This window comes from Typopeltis vanoorti, chromosome 22 (assembly GCF_054136105.1).
Source record: "Typopeltis vanoorti isolate ZY-2024b chromosome 22, IOZ_Tvanoo_1.0, whole genome shotgun sequence".
Lineage (NCBI taxonomy): Eukaryota > Metazoa > Arthropoda > Arachnida > Uropygi > Thelyphonidae > Typopeltis > Typopeltis vanoorti.
This window is the reverse complement of record NC_143570.1, coordinates 74,944,913-74,961,386: the sequence shown is the minus strand read 5'-3', so window position 1 is coordinate 74,961,386 and position 16,474 is coordinate 74,944,913.

Sequence of the window (16,474 nt, the reverse complement as noted above, 5' to 3'; positions counted from 1 at the left end):
TATGACCGTATGGGTTTAAAATACTAAGCTCACAATTTAGAATATTGTTTAAAAATGGCTACCTGACACGAAGCTGCAGTCTTTCTACCAGCTGGATCTTTGTAAAAGGATAAGTTTTATAAGCCAGACAACCACAGAGAGTAGAGGAATTGAATGCGAGACAGTGACAGATAGTGATTGACGTACGTTCCCGATATCGAATCACATAATGATGATAAATATCAGACGGGCCTGTGTGATGCACGCGGCTTGAAGAAATGCGTTTGGTGCAGTTTGGAACGAGCATCGTTACGTGTTTTGCCATTTTGCTGTGTGATGTATGGCCGGATGGAGAGTAAAGCTTGACTCAAGTGGCAAAATTAAGGGATGCGATTTTCTTTAGAAATATCTCCATATGCACCTGAAGAAATGCGAGCCACTAAGTTAAGATGAAAACTTAATGTCTTCTCCCATTTTATGGAAATATCAAGTTGTGCTGGGTTTAAAATCGCACTGCAGATTGAATTATACTAACTGCTTGTGGTATAATTTCGGGTAATCTGTCTTTTGTTTCTCCACTGCAGTATATGAGCGCAAATTTTTTTTTAAACTTACACTACTTGATGATTAAGAAATCTTAGTCATTAGGTATTCAGTACTTTATAGTACAATATCCAACTAGTTGAATACTTTGTCAGTGAACGTTTATCAGTCCTTAATGATTATTATAATTAGGAAATATAATACCAATTCTAGTCTTTTCTTTTCTTCAAAACACTTACTAAAACGAGTGCATAATGCTAAAATACCCCTCCACATTCAATTCAATTTTTTCCTCTCTTGTCTCATTACAGTTCTGCAGTTCTTAGGAACAATCTTGTATTTATTTAGAGAATATTTCCGTCGCCGATTTAGATCAAACGCAAATGAATCTCCCGAACCTTGAATCCATTAATAAAATATCCAGCAAATATAAGCATTAAGTAATGCTTACTACACATTGAAGGATGAGAATTACGGTGGGTTTCAGTAACGAAGAAAGCAGTTACTATGAAATTAGCAAGGCGAAATAACGCTGGCTTTATGAAAGAAATTGCTTCAGATTATTATATTAATTAGAATATTATTAGTCTATTAATAATATTAGAATAATATTATTAATAGATTAAATTAATAGAATATTAAATCGTTCTGTGAGGTGGATTACATTCTCCACTCCCCCTTTTTTTTTATTTTTGAGCACATAAACAGGACAGTTAAGTCGATTATTGTCAAATACATCCATGCGCTAAAAAGGCATTTGTCTGCTCCGCAGCCGCATATGACCACAGTAACGCAGGCTTTTAAATTCCTTCATGTTGCAGGATAAAATCGATAAGAGATAAATGGTGGAGTTTGGTGTTGCTGTAAGTGAATAATCTGGAGAGAAAAATCTAAGAAAATTAGCAGAGCTTATCCAACTGCGAGACAAGATTAACTTGGTTTTGAGATGATTTTTGAAAGACACTGTAATGGCCTAAGGGGAAAATAATAACTGAAATTGAATTACTCGTCATTCATATTTAACCCAGCTGTTTAAAATTAGGAATACAAACTGATACCAGGATGTTAAACAACTAGCCAGATTTTCTTCTTAATGCAAGCTGAAAATTGCGAAGATTTTTGTTTTTATAAAGAAGTATTGTTTGTTTCTCACGACGATCAAACTAAAGTAGTTATCAATTTTTTATGATTCTCGCGACTCCTTGGATAGTGTTTTTTTCTTGTATGTTATCTACACTTAAAACATTTTTGTCTTCTTGCGCAAACTAAAATCAACTACTTAAATAGTGAATTGAAGCAAATAAAAGAAAATATGGATTATCGGTATGGGTTAACAGCAACAAATAGTAGTAAAATAAAAAGTAGCGTACTGATGTTGTAAGAATAGATCAACGTTGCATGCACTGGTTTTGAAAAAGTGAGGAGGGGGGAGAACATGTTACGTGATAGCGATTGTAGGCGCTAAACAACACCAGCGATATTTACTGAAAATAACACAAAGCCATGCTTTCGATACATAATTACCGCCCCCCCCCCCCAATACCAAGCTGCAGTGGTTCTCCGGACAGGAGACAATTTCAATAGAAATCAAGGCATGATATTAAAAGATATTTGGAAAGGTTTTATTAATTCACTGTGTTTAGCAGAACGCAATTTCACGAAAAACTATAAAATGCCGATCTACTAACAATGACTGTCTCCACGCTCTATAATCTTAATATCAACCGTCTTTTAAATTTTTTATTTGATTTTAATGTCGTTATTGCATTCTTCTGTTTTAGCATTTAATGTTAGTGTAATCATTCTTGTCCTGAAGAAGCCAGACAGACTCAAGGCTGCGAAACTGGTAGCTGATTATGCACATTTATTTATAAAGAATCATGATCCAATAAAATCCAAAGAAAATGTCTCATATTTAGTATAAAAGGACCAAATATTAACATTCAAAATAAATATAGTGTAATTAGTTATTCGTGATAATTTTTATGACTATCATATTTTAGACAGGCTTCCGTAGCTTAGCTAGGTTCGAATTCAGTTTATGACACGAAGCTTTATCAGGGCGTTTCAGTCAAAAGTAAGTTAGTTAATCTCGTATGGTAGTGGAAAGGTTTTTTCGTCCCTCAAAATAAGAAAATTACTGTGTTAACACACATCTAGGGGCATATAATACTATTGGGTAAGGAAGACAACGAGAAACCACCTTTTCCTAGAATAATCCCTAGTAAAGGAGCATTGCACTACCACTTTGCTAAAGCAACGACTGCATACAAATCACTTTGCGAGAATTGTGCAGAAATGCTGCAATTGGCTTATATCGACTACGACAGCTATTAAACTTATTCACATCGTACCCATCTCTGTTTACTTAATAAATTGTGCAGGGTATATACACGAATAAAGATTTTTTTTTCTCTCGATCGAATAAAATATATCATTTGTAGACTTGCTAATCAAAATATAATATTTGATATTTAAATGCATCCCCATGCGTTATCTTTCTTAGTAGTAATGTTACAATAAAAGATACCACAAAAGAGGCTGCTTTACTTAAAGCATAATTATGGGCTGCGCAATATTAAAGTTATTGCCTTTTCGGAAGTTACCTAGACAATATTATGATCTTAAGCTAAAAAGGATTACAAGTCAACATATAATTCTTCCCAACAACATTATTCAAGCTATTATTTTTTTTTTGGAGTAAATGGTGCTTTCGTGGCTTCCAGTGCAAGATATCTTGCACTGGAAGTATAGACTATGTAATGTCGTCTGCAGACTGTTTTGCTGCATCTCCTCCAGAGTACCTGCTCCTCGTTGCGGAACAAAAAATCACAGCTTTAACTATCATTCATTGGAGAGAGAGAGGGAAATACGTTTACAGAAAAGCTAATCGAATACTGCTATTATCATGTTTCACACACCTTTTCTCTAAACATGATAAATGAATCTCTGCTACGAGAAGAAATCCTCCTTATATCTCCTCCCCTCTTCCTAAAGTGTCAGAGCATAAATGGTGATTAATGATCAGTTGTTTGCAGAGAAATAAAGCTTGGACTGTCAACAAAATGTTCCACTCTCGTGACTGCAAAGGAATAATTTTCTTCGACTGAATACAAAGCATCCCCCTTAGGGTTGTGTGTTTCTTGTAAAACAGCAGCTAATGACAAGCACTTGTTCACGCGGGAAGGGTGAAGAGCGGTAATTAATTCGCAATGTTTGACGACTTGGTGGGCAAAGTTTATTTGCTTCCTTTGTCATTTATTTAAGTTTCTTTGATGTAAATGGATTGGAAAAGGAAGATTAAAGCGAAATTCCACACAGTAGCGCTCTAGTAATTGACAGCTCGGCCTTCCATTACTTGCAGGGGAAAATTGAATTAATTCTAGTTATTGAAGCACTTTTCGGTTGTCAATTTTCTTTACGAATATTAATAATGGAGCTGTAATCCAAACGCAATTGTCTCACTGAAAAATTTTAATGATAGGAAGTATTAATAATAATAAAACCAGATGCTCCCATCATGATAAGAAGATGAATGCATTTTAATCTGACTCTTTGCATACTTAAGTTTTCTTTATATTTCGATTTGTTATCATTAATATTACTAAGTGATCAACCTCTTTGTACTATTGTTCATGAATTTCTGAACGTGCTTCCTAAGACTAGGATACTTATATATATTCATTTTTATAAATATAAATTGAATGCAATACAGATTGATTTCAGTTATATTCTTTTAATGATTTCTGATCGTGTTAATAGCAGTAAAGCGGATTTATCATTTATTTTCTCGTTTGCTTTTAAATTTAAATCTAAATTACAGCCGGGAATAACTTATGAGCTGCTACGCAGAAATTCCTTTTATTTACCGAAATTGTGTTGGATTCCGTGTTGGAAAAATAACTAATTTACTTTAAACGAAGATAATCAGACTATTTGTACTATTCACGTGAAAATTATTATTCGATATAAGCAGGTGCCGCTGAATATGCAATACACAGTTACTGCATGTTTTCTTTGAAAACATGGAGAATGGTTTCAATTAACTGAACACTTAATATTAATTAAGTTAAAGAAATGAAAATGTAAAGAAAACAGATTTTCATCGTAAATTTTGTCGACAAAATTCATTCTATTTGAAACCAATAATTGTTGATGAAGACAATTTGTGCTATTAGAAAAATCCAGTGGGTTTTTTTAAACAATATGTGAAGGTACCTCCCTCATTGCTAACAGAAAATAATTGAAATTTTAAAGGATATGAAAAGAAAACTTTAAAAAAAAAGTGTTTACCTGTATTGTTACTCCATAGTGTGATTATGTTTTCTTAAAAATAGGTGTTCCTGTCTACTTTGGCCAAAATAGAGAAGTTCATTCTTTTCTGATTCCTTAGAATTCCTTATTTCCAGTTCAAGAGTTAATTTTCAATCGGCTACATAATTCACATCCAAGCAGAACAGTCGTAAATCAAAAAGTAAGTGCACAGGAAGGTGGCAAGATTGAATTTTAACCATTAAACAAGCCTTCCAAATTTATGTTTTCTTAAATTTAGGGAAGGCATATTCTTTAGGAACAATGGTGCATCAAAGTCTCTTATTTTGATAATTCAGTCAGCTATACTTAATACAGAAGTCGTTTTTATGTACATGCCAGCAACTTGGCCAGCTATTAATGTCGGTCATTCCTTGCTGTTGAACGCTGCTGACATCAAGTACAAAACTGATTGACAGAGCCTCTGTAATAATTAAGGGGATACAAAAACAGAAAGTCGTTTGGCTTTCAATTTAAGTTTTAGAGCCTCTGTAGTTAACTCTTCACTCACTTTTAACTTCTTAACTGTGGAAGGGGAAAAGAAACCAATAATCCTTTTCATGTTTTTTTCTTTATGGTTCGAGACACAGTTTGTTTGTATTACTTCGATAAACAGAACATCTACGAACGTCGGATTAAACCAAGTAAAATGATTGAACCTGTTCAAGGGGAAGAGACAAAAACGACTCGGGCTATACTTGATCTTCAGGCAGGAGGGGAGAATTTCTCAAGTGTTTTCTATTTGCTTATTGGTATATACTGGGTAGTTTAGTACTAGAATAAAAATTATGCTACATACTAGTGAAACGCACCCCCCCCCCCTCAATTATTAAGCCCATACTGCACAGATGCGAGCAAAACAAAGGGAATTCGATAGTAGCACTAAAAACAGCACAACGTTATAAACTATATTTAGTTAAAAATAGAGGGCTTAGTGTAATTAGAAGCAGCTGTAATGATCAAACACCATACCCCTATCGCAAACCAAACAAAGTAAACTTTAATTGTAGCACTAAAAGACGGCACACTTCTGCTTAAGGCACAACTTCGGCAAGATACGGTTTGGCGTGAAGGTGTTAATAACAAACATGAAAGTCCTTTTAAATTCAAGAAATAGTATAGCAAATACGTAATAAGCGTAGTAAAAATGCAGTTTTAAAAAGATATTTCAATAAATAAACTTATTTAAATATGGTTAAACATGTAAAAAATAACTGAACATTGCAAATTTCTAAATATACCGCATCCGTATGTCAAACGTCTCTGTTTAATAGATGTGCTGGTATGCGATACCGTTGCGTACTGTCCAAAAAAAGAACTGGAATGATCTCAGTGAAACATAACTTTTAGCAAATGCATTTATGGCATTTGTTGCAGAAACCTTTGCAGTTCGCTTGAGGCCTGATTGGCCATGTGTATCCGCTCTTCAACAACAGGCTGCGAATTGAAATCCCGTCTTAGGCACGGCATGTTTGCGATTATCTTTAGGTAGGAGATGACTTTCTTCGCTAGGTATGAGACTATCAATCCTCTTACTGAAGGTCTGAAACAGTTTGAGAAAGTTCCATGTTTGGTCTCTACAGTTGTTTCAGGTCTATGTAAGTATAAGAAATAGAAAAGAAAATTCAATCCACGTTATTGTCCAACTTTAACTTTATAGTACGAGTGTACTGTAGGTTTATGAAACCCTTTGTAGGTGAGAGCCACTTAAACGAAACGCTAAACGTATTTGGTTTTATCCAAGTGCTCCGGATGAATAGTAAGTTGAACGAAAAAGTGAATCAGTCATTCAGATTGATTACGTGGATGCATTGAATATTTGGTCGAATACGATCGAAATATTATCGATCCAGGCCAGCGATCTCTTTGGCGATTTAATAGGATACATGCTTTCCAAAGAACAAACTGTGTGTTCGAATCACCGTGAGTAACGATGTTCGTGAAGGGAATGTTTTAAGTGAGAGATGAATTTCATTTCCCGGTGTGAGACCGTCGCATCTCTCATTGGAGGCTTAAAAAAATTTCCATATTTCATGTCCTCGTCATTTTTCCCGGATTATTATCATCACGTACTAATACTCAAGTTTATGATCTTTCTGGTGTGAGATTTACTTAAAAAACTGTCCAGAATATTTTTCAGTTTTATTTCCCATTCATCGTGTTCTAGAGTACAATTCGCTCATCCCCAATAATTATCAACTTCTCTTCAGGGACTAGAATAAATTGCAGTTTGAGAAAACGGTCAATACCAAAAGTTGTTTCTGTTGTCATTGAAACCTAATCAAGAATTTATCGCTGTCAGATGGCAACTTGTGACTGGACAGGTTTTTTTTTAAATCGCCCCGTTATTCATGGGTGGCCTGCTTTACGACAGACAGCGGAAACTTTCCGAGCGAAATGTTGGACAGCGCATTGGTAGCGAGTGAAGCTAGAAAAGTTGTTCATTTGTCACACTCCCGACTTCCTAACATTGGTGGCGCTGTATATATGAAAGTTATACTAGAAAACGGCTGAGTGAAAAATGACGAAGACCGGATTTATTCACCAGGTGACGATTCAAATTTAACATTCAAAATCTGAAAGTGGGAAAGTGGACAGATGAACTTACGTATTGCTATTAAAAAAAACAAAAAACAAGATCATTAATTTGGTAAAACCGTGTAAAGACAATAATCCCACGGGTCATAGTTTATATATTACATCCTAGTTTTCCAAACGCTAAGTGATTTGTGTATACACACATTCATTTTAAAACAACTTACCTCGTTTATATTTGTATTTGAAATGCCCGATGGGACAGAGAAACACAAGTTATGGAACATAATGATTATTAGGTCCTATTCATTTGATTAACAAGTCAGCATCGAGATTGTTAATAAAACCTTGGTAGCTATGGAAGTGCCTTCTGATTTTTACACGATATGCAGACAAGATGCTCTTAAGTGGTTCCCACCTCGCGCATGGGATGAAAGTCGATAACATATTTTAAAGCAAATCTATTTTAATGGGTAGATCATACATTTCAATTATTCAAAAAAGAACGCATTTTGGAAATTCCTATGAGGCCAATGTCTTGTTGTGTCGGTTAATCACGTTTTCTTGAGGCCTGTTTACCCAGATGAGAGAAAAACAAAAAATGTTTCCCAGTGGAAAAATTCCTGCCATTAGCGAAAGTTCAGGTAACCAATTTCGAGATACAACAGCACAACAATTTCACCTAACTTAATATTTGGAGCGATTATACAAAGAACAAGCAATTTTCTGGTAAATCTGCCTGAAATAAATTCACTGGGATGTACGTTTTCAGTAGTAGCTAAGTATGATATTTTCTGTAATTCATATTTCTTTTTTGCTGATATTAAAACGAAACTTATTTAATACAGACACGTCAATCTCCACATTAAGACTTAATATTGTCAATAAAAAACATATTGATGGGATTTAGCATCGGAATATATATCCATATAATAACCTTTGAAGATACCGCCTGCATCCTTTTTTATCAGGCGTTTCTGTGGCGATGGAGAAAGAACGAAATCATATATTCAAGAAATATGCTTCTGATGTCGTCAGTGACAAGAAGCCTGCTGTCTGGCCTCAGCATGGGATGGATTATTTCTCCACTCCAGTGCTTACTTTTGCGAAACACATTGATTAATCATATAGAAATCTCCTGGATTTATCTTGTCGTGTGTGTTAATTCCTTCTATCTAACAGGCAAGTGTATTCGGTCTGTGCCTCTCTGTTTCCAAATCACGCTCTCTGTCACTGGGAAAATTTAAGAAGTTCTTGTTCAGCGCTAGTGATTTACAATGATATTCCAGACAACAGTTGTACCGTGCACTGTCTATCAGCATTTGTCCAGGCACCACATAAAACTGAATATATGTAACATGGAAGTTCATCTTTTTATCTAGTTTTTAAAAGAGGGTTCTAGGTGTTTATTTCTGATTTTTGTTACGTAAAATTGTATAAGAAGAAAGGAAGTCGATATATATATATAAAATACAAACTTCTCGTAGTCAATAAACCATAGCTCGCATTGTTTTGTTAATGCTAAACATGAAACACTAGAAAATCTTGAAGGAAGTATTGTATATTGAATATCAGCAGGTATGCTAAAGGAATGTTCAGCCGAATTAGCTAGGCCTTTCATACGCTTGCATAACTTTCGTCTCAGGTTGCGAATGATACTACGGCAATGTATAATAGTTGTGATGTACAAGGTGGTGAAAAAACATTATATGTCTAACTATCGACCTATCAGTATCTCTGGTGTGGTGATGAACATTTTTGAAAAGTTAAAACTCACATACAGAAATTGGTAGACGGACAATCTATACTTTGCAAGGTGCAGCATGGGTTTACTTAAAGGACGGTCATATATTAGCAACCTGTACATATTTTATAACAGGGTTGCGCCGAGTTGGTTAAATGGAATGGATTCAAAATGATTTTGCTAAGGTAATTAATAGGATGCCACATGAAAGACTGTTGCATAAACTGGAGAATATGGGATTGGAATATAAACACTTGATTTGGATAAGTTGACATAAAACATGGTAGGTATGAATTTGCCAAATTTAAGGTGATCAGTAGTGTACCTCATGGCTCAATTCTTGAGCCATTGTTGTTCAATCTATACATTAATGACATTAGGGAGATTCTAATAGGAGATACGCAATTATTTGCTGAGGATAATCAAGAATTCTACTGATATCAAGCACTTGCAGAATGATTTGAAGAGCAGTGAGTGGAATTGTTTGCCTTAGAGGTAGTGTTTTGAAAAGATAGAGAAACCCAGAACTTCATCGGCACTATAGGTAATAAAAATGATAATGCAAATAACCACTTACTCAAGCTGATGAATACATACTACAACACGAATCAGGATATCCAAAGTTTTACGCAAAAGCGAGATTTGCAATACAGCACGGATGTGCTGTAGGTTTCTGGAATTACCATGTATGCGATTGATATAAAAATTTTAACTAAACAGTGGTTTTCATTCCTTAGAAAGCAAAAGTTCGCAGCGTTCAAAAAAAAAAAAGAGCTCTGCTACACTGTATAAATTACGACGCTTTTAATCAGTTCAGGAAACACAGTTTACACGATCAGTTAAAATACTAATCGAAAATAATAAAAAAAAAACGAGTTCGATATAACAGGTTCCTGTGCCGTTGTCTAGAATAAATGCTTTTAAGCATCAGTCACAAGCGAGAAAGTAATTATTAAGCCTAATATGAATAACTATTGATTAAATTGGCATTAAAAACAGATTGACTGTAACATTTATTTTTATGGTCCAACGTTTCCTTTGTGCACCAGTCTGTTTTATGTTGATAAAGGAATAGGTGCACAAAGGAAACGTTGGACCATAAAAATAAATGTTAGTCAATCGGTTTTTAATGTGGAAAATGCTCATTTGCATGCGGCAGTGAATTGTAAATTAATTTTAGTGTCAGTTTTCTGCTTATCATTAAGTGTAATGAAATGTATCGTTTTGCACCGCATGCGTATGGAAAAGGAGAATTAAAGTAAATAAGTTGAAATTTCGTTAAGGCCCATTTCAAAGACTCATTTCCGTACAGAGTAACGGGTCATTCACAGAAATCCGCTAGTTTGTTGTCTCGGTGGAAAACAATTTACGAAGGCCATTTCTGCTTTCCTTAAAAGCAATTTCTTTAAGTAGCTCTTTAAATGTGCGGTTTCGAATTTTTTTTCTTCGCTTATGATGAACGAGAATTTGAATGACGACTTGCAAATGTTTAGAGCAAACGGATTCAGATTCACTTCCTTCGGAATGATTCCCATCACGACAAAGAAAAAATGCATAAACTAAATTATCAATACTGGAAAAAGAAAACAATTCAAAGCATTCAAAGATCAAAATCTTAAAATGGTTCCTTTTCTTTTTTAGATGATTAATTCCGTCAATATCTTAATAGTCGAACACTTAATTTTGTTACAACAGACTTAATATTAACGCTATTGACTGATGAGATCACTGAGCCATAACGAAATACAACGTCAAGTATCTAGATTATTGATGGAGCGTAGAATAGAAAATATCCATTAGGATGAAATATTAAGTTCAGTCAAGTATAGTCCACATCAGGGACTGAAATTGTTGAATTAGCCTCTCGTATTACATCACGTGTATCATCACTCACATTGACGATCGCTGTACTAGACTACTGTGCTTCAACATAGGGATATCCTCTCTCGCGTATACATTTTGCGGAATAATATTAATTTAGTGATTCTTGGGACAATTTGTGTTCAAATCGTATTCAAGAAGAAATTCAATTTTAGAAAATGTTAAAGTATCTGCCATAAATAACGCTTTCTTGAAGCAACTGGAAACTACTTTGTGTTTTTTTGACAACACCTGATCTTATCTTCTATAACCTATGCTTAACATGATTTTCCTTGTAGTACACGGACCATTAAGGTCTCATGCAAAACAATTTGGAACATACTTTCTGTGAAACATTTATTAATTTTATGACGTATTTCAGATAACGTCAAGCTATTACTACAGTATGTTATTTCCGGAATTAGCATGACGTGGACAAGATAAATGTTTCGACACGCTGAGTTTGAAATTAAACTCAAGCACGCAAGTAATGAAATATTGTGAACTACTCTGGTAGTCATGATGATATTATTATTATAAGGCCTGAATTACTTTGTGGGCATCGAAGCTCTTTTTGATTACATTCACGAACATAATAATGAAGCCGATTTTTCTTCATTCATTTTAATGACAGAATTTTGAAGCGCGAACGTGAAAAATCCTTTAACTATTTTATTTGTTATCAACAGAATGGCTCTTAAGTAATATGCTATAAAAGATTCATCCTGACCTTTAGATGTAGGTCTTAATAGAGTTGATGGAGTAAATGTAATTACATTGCTCATTTTCGTGCACAATCAACAACCGCATTTTCGCACCCCTTATTCGACTCAGCGGTAAGAAAAGCGAGAGTGAATGTAGTGACTCCTCCTTGCAGAATACTGTCAAAGTCTGCAAGACCATCACGTGAATGCGATCTTAGAGTTAAAGAGCCACAAGGAGAGACGATCGTTGTTGTCTAGACATTGAGTGATAACCAGCCTTTGAGACAAGCTTCGTACAAAAATTGTAACATTCCTTTGTGTTTGAGTGCCCCTGAACTAAAGCACCGGACAGAAAAATGTTCAAGCGGTGTGCTGTTTGCAGAGCTTTTCACTTCAGACATTATGCTGTAATGCTTTAAGTTGCCATTTTCAAGGAAGGTAAATTGACAGAAGAGTGGATAGGAGGAGAGATATTATTTTTAAATTATAAGGATCCTTTTTTACATCTGAAATTCCATAAAAGTAGCTTTGAATTACTAAATATTACTTATCGAATCATATCGAACTCATAATAAATATCATGAGTTCATGATATTTATTATTTTTCATATCTACATGTCCAGTTTTTATCATTTTTTTTTAGAAAATATACCACTGAACTGAGCATGCAATGAGCTGTTGCAACGAGAGAATTACCGACAAGTATTATGCACAATACCAATCGGACACGTGTAATCGTTGACTCTATAAATATTTCATTTTTATTGATCTCATGTAATTTTCTTTAAAGTTTTCGATTAAATTTCCAATATAATATGTCATATATAATTTTAACAACAGAATGTGAAAGCAGTTGTCCATGTTGCTTTAAAATTGCAAGACCTAAATACGTTCTTACGTGTGCCGTACACCATACAGAAATGCATGCAAACATATGAAACGGTGTGCAGGCGAAATACATTTTTCACTAGTGAATGCGCCTTGGTATTTTCCTTCGAATACTCTCTATAAAGTAAAAATGGAAAATCCATCTATCAAGGGGACGGATCTTCTTTATATGCAAACTACGTCTTCTTTTTGTTCCACGCATCAGACTTGTAAACGCCACGAAGATGAATCAATTAATTTCCAAAGCTGAAAAAAGACTGTTTACACCACGAACATGAAAATAGGAGCAGAATAATAATATTTCAGTTTATTCTTATTCTCAGAATAAGCTTAACGTATTATTTTTACATGACACCTCCAGGAGTCCAAGCGGTCATCGCGAAGAGTGCGGGAGGGGGGGGGGGTTATCTACTCCACTCTAATCTCGCTACATACTGTACATCACAAAGTCCCCATTGCTACTTAATTCTCCTACTACGACACTACTACCATCAATCCCATCTACCGTCCATCATCACCAACGGTATTTTTTGTCTGTAAATGTATGATGAGCGCCATCATATATTTACGGCACTGTTACATAATAATTTAGTTCGAAATGCATTTCGTTTACGTGGATACACGATGCTACGTGCAATAATTTTTAAACTGTTTTATTTTTATCTGCCTACAAAAATAATATTGCACCACAAAAAGATTAATTTTGAATTTAAATAATATAAAAAATTAATGCGAAGAAGAAAATGAATGCTACATCGAAATTTAGAGTTGAGGATTGTTATGAAGGTCATATAATTGTTAATTGAAACTCTGCCAATTAATCTTTATACCAAAATACAAAGATTAATTAATTCGCAAGAAAATAATTAGAATAGAAGAAGACAATAGCAGAAAAAGGAGTTTACTATAACCAAGGATTACAGTAGGATTACTCCTTGCTGTACTGGATATTAAACAATAATTGAAGTAATGTATGCGGCATGACAACATTTATAACAGTTTATCACATAACATGCGTTTAAGTCTCACACAGGAGAGAGAGAGTTGAGATGCTGTGGCGTATTAGTCCCCTACATGGTATAGAGAGAGAGAGAGAGGGGACATTATTAATATTCCTTTTGTGATAGCCAAAAAGCAGTTGCTTATTCGACTTATTCATAAATGACTATTTGAATAAGGTCGCCGGTTTAGTTCTTCATGGAACTGCTTAGCTGTAAACTTTTTTGGTTTAGTTTCCTTGCGCTCCCACGTTCGTTTACTTTAAACATTTCTGTCAAACATTTCTGAAATACATTTTTCTCTTGGCAATAAATCTAAGTTTATAAATATCATTGAGTTGATAGTAATGAAGTGGTCATGAGGTAGGTAGCAGTGTTGTGAACCAATTTACCATATCTAAGTAAACACTCAGATCCCCTATGTGGTGTTTAGTAGCACGGTAATAAGCAGTTGTACGATATCATACACAGAAGCCAGTTAGGCATTCATACGCAACAGAATTAACTGCTGGTAAATATTTTATTAGTGGCAACGTGTCTACATTCTGTTGCATTATGAATTCGTTGCTTAATCGTGATATCAGTCATGAATCAACATTTTATTTTCGTAACTTGTCCACATATCTATGATTTATATTTTTTAATATTCAGAACTGTGAATGTTTGGAAAGAATAATGTTCAAGTTAATTCAGTAATCTATGATGTATTGAATAATTGGATGTAAAAATTACTTAATGATCTTCCCATTTCACTTCGTTAACATGTTTTAAGTAATTCATTTTCGGTCATCAGTCATCTGCTGCATTATTTATAAATGAAATCACATCAAGTCCAATCAGGATTCTCATCCCAGTCAAGAGTTTTCTGATGCTATGCTATGATATTTCTAGTCGGATTGCTAACAATCTGATCAGATTGTTATTACGTTCTAATCATTAAATACTCGTTACATGTTAATATTCAGGTGTAGCAAACCTCCAATAAAAAATAGCAGCTATAAGTGCGGTCAATAATTCTTTGCTTCGATTTGATATAGAAATACGTTATTTCTTGTCAAAACCTGATATCTAACTGCTTGCGTTTTGCCATTTGTGCATTTTTGGAGTAATTTGAATTGTTGACTGTAGCATCGAAGGCCACAAAGCCATTGTATTATGTCTATTAAATTGCCAGATTGTCTGTTTTCAGGAAGAAAATTTCTCCCACCCTCCTTCAGTTGAAGAAACCCTAAACATTTTTCTCTGTCATAGATAAGCCATTTAGCATTAAAATACGTGGAAATTTGTACTTCTGACAATAGTAGTCGTAACAGCTAATGTAAATTAATATAACCAGACAGGCAGTTGTTAGCAGAACCACTTTTAATGAAACAGAAACGTTTTTATTAGTGCTAGAATCATTTTATAAAATAGTAAATTGCCCTTTTCCTGCTGTGTGCGACTGCGTGAGAAGTAAGAAACTTTAGCTTAAATGTTTTTAATATGAATGGGATCATTTGCAAATAAACGGAAGAGAGGGACTGCAGGAAATATACATACTATTACGTTTACATCACGTGACTACAGTTGTCAGTCTGAACCGTCACTTCATCGCGTCTTCCTTACCAGACCAATGACCGTAAGGAGACATCTTCCACAGTTTCGAAAGCACTTACCCAGTGAACAATTTGCGTACCCACTGTTCAGTGAACTTGTTGGTGATGTTTGTGTGTTGGGGATTACTTATTTAGTGAAGCAGAGATGTGACACATTTACAGACTCACAGAAATTGTTTATCATTCGATTTCTTATGTTACACAAACTAAACTCTTATATCCATTTACAGTTGAATACATCGCTCGTAAATAATGAAAGCTCATCACTCTTGCACATGGAGCGATCGGTACGCTTTCTTCTTTTGCAAGTGTCATCGTTCGGCGAAATGATTCCGCTGGTCGTCCTGCGACTGGCGTAATGGTACACCGCACACTGATTTGGTGGAACGATGTCTGCATCCAGAATGAATAATAAGGAGCAGGGTGAAATCGCCCATTGCTTTTACGCTCCAGATGACCGTAATGGAACGTGCGGAGGCAATGCTCGAATCGATGCTCTCGACAAGTTTGTTTATCGAGTTTACGCGAAGATTGTTCGACTCCGAATATTGTTTTTGTTTGAATATCTCGTTGATTTTTGTTGCGTTGATTTCTGAAATTTAAATAGCAGAAAATTAAATTGTATAAAAGCGCGTTTTAAATAAACATCGAAAAAGAAATTAAATCCATTTCTTTCAAAAGAAAACAAATATGAAAAATATTTTCTGACGCAGACTACTTGTTTATTGGATATTTCCAATGAAAGATCTGTCTGATATATTGATTTAAATAAATCGTAGTACGCATGTCCGATGTGTTTTCTCTTTTTTCTCTTTTTGTCGACTAAAATGTTTGAAAAAAGTACACTGATATTGAACAATTTGTGTATGTTATTTGTTTACTTAACTAGAATAGCTTACAAACCTGATAACTTCTTGGAATTTTAAAATGCTATATTCGAAGTTTTTTTTTTTATTTTACACGAGACTACATAAAAATTAAACGAGATTATCTTGAATTGAGACATCAAGACTAGAAAGGAAACTCTTTAAAAACCAGGTGACACTTTTATTTAAACTGGTCTCACACCAGACGACGAAAATCATCTACCTCTTTAAGACATTCACAAATATCCACGTTCTAGTGACATTCGAACCCATGGTTGTAGGTTGGACAGCGGATGCTGATATTCACTCGGACAACTAGATTCGCCAATTTAGTCCACAAGCCAAAATGAGTGAGTTATTGAATTGGGAAAACTAAATAATATTTTATAATATAAATGAATGAGTAGATTAGAAACTGGGTTTTATAAAACCGAGTTAGTAATATCTTCCG